Below are 2,094 nucleotides of genomic sequence, written 5' to 3' on the forward strand. Positions count from 1 at the left end.
CGCAGATTGGTTTGATTGGGGTAACATGTTTTAAATATAATCAAATGTGTCATTAGGGAAATGAATAATTTCACAAAATCCAGTTAAGAGTCATAACTAGAAAGTGACCTACATGAATGTGTTTCGATGAATGTGTCACTTTAAGCATATTACTGTCAAATTACATAAGAGCGGCGGTATCACGGATGCACATGATTTAGGGAACGGTCTTCATTAATTAAAAGGAAATTAGTCGTCTAAAAACTACAAGAAACAATATCATATAGACGCTTTAGCGCACGATATAGTGTGTCCGTTAAAGTATTAATTGCACATTAATATAAATGATGGCTTCTCATTTGATAAACATCCTTGACATTGACATAATGCATTAACAGTGAAAAAAACTTCCAGCCTCCACAGGGATTCGAACCCGGGCCTCCCGCTCTGTACGCGGACACCCTAACCACTATATATGCTATGGACGCTGATTGTATGTCGAGAGGTTCGAACCGGTAAGGAAGGTCGTAATTAAACTGTAGGCGTTTGCCACCTGTATCGAACAATACTAGTTCTGTTTTGGTGACATATTTTGCCTTACTCTAGAGATCAAACATGATGCTAACCCACTCGAAAATCATTTGTGATTCCTAAAGCCGGATCTCGAAAGAGATAATTTGAACAGACTTTATGTTAATGAAATGGAGGTAAACGACAAAGGCAAATGAATATATATAAACGTCAGGCCCACTTACTTTTACACAATTAATTATTTAATGAAATTCGTTGCAATATGTATTTTGTAAAGGGATTATTATAAATAGCGACCATACTGGAGTCCTAACAACGAGTCCAGTGTAACGAATTAATTAAATTGTCAATGTTGCCCTTATAAGTGTTGTTTTCATACTGTGTATCCCAATGGTCTAATTTAGAGTTTAAATTACGAGACTGCCAAAACAAGAAAGGAAATGAAGAAGAAGAATAGGCAACTGAACTTGATGTATCACATTTGTGTATTTTATCATCTCATAATTACAATGTGCTCTTTTAATTATCTCCTGAAAAAATATAGCCCGATCACAACTTGCTTTTAAAGCAACAATTATTAAACCAAACAAAAATACGACATACTAGTCTACATGTCTACATAGTTAGCCTATATGTACCTTGTAATTATATATATATATATATATATATATATATATATATATATATATATATATATATATATATATATATATATATATATATATACATATATATATATATATATATATATATATATATACATATATATATATATATATATATATATATATATATATATATATATACATATATATATATATATATATACATATATATATATATATATATATATATATATATATATACATATATATATATATATATATATATATATATATATATATATATCAGTTAATGTTACTTTTCTATAACACTCTTAGTTGACTCGGAACGAGGCCCTTTAAGCACATTGGATCGTACATCAAATTTGTCGCTACCCATGTATAGTTTAACCCATAGACCTAGAAAACATGTCAGCTCTTATAGAAGCAACACATAACAGAAGCGCGGACGACTTTTCTGTCTGCAAAGAAAATATTTGCAATGAATTACAGATTCATCAACGACAAGTGATGTTGAATATCAGTCTTTCATATTTTATTTCTTCTTCTTTCTATCAAGTTAGGAGATTGCGTTTAAAACATTATAAAACAAAGGAATAACATTAATTAACAAGGCTGGATCAAAATGCTGACGTCATCATTAAAGTTGTTCCTTAAACTGAACTTGGAGCATTCAATTAATTTTCTTTATTTTAAATGTGAGTATACCGGAATAGCTAAAAAACTATATGTGTTAGAAAGCCAAGTGACGAACATTCAGCGCTCACACTTAAACATACATTTTACTATACCATCCTTTACTCACAGGCAGAGGCCGTAATTGTCTAACTGAGCACTCCTCTATACTAATGTGAATACTAATTTTGACAGCGAAGTTAATACGCTAAAAGTAGAAATACTGAATACCAATTGGCTAATAAATCAGCTTATGTGTGACGTCCTTGAGCAAACTGCTTATAAC

The sequence above is a fragment of the Apostichopus japonicus genome, chromosome 10, assembly GCF_037975245.1.
Source record: "Apostichopus japonicus isolate 1M-3 chromosome 10, ASM3797524v1, whole genome shotgun sequence".
In the NCBI taxonomy this organism is placed as follows: Eukaryota; Metazoa; Echinodermata; class Holothuroidea; order Aspidochirotida; family Stichopodidae; genus Apostichopus; species Apostichopus japonicus.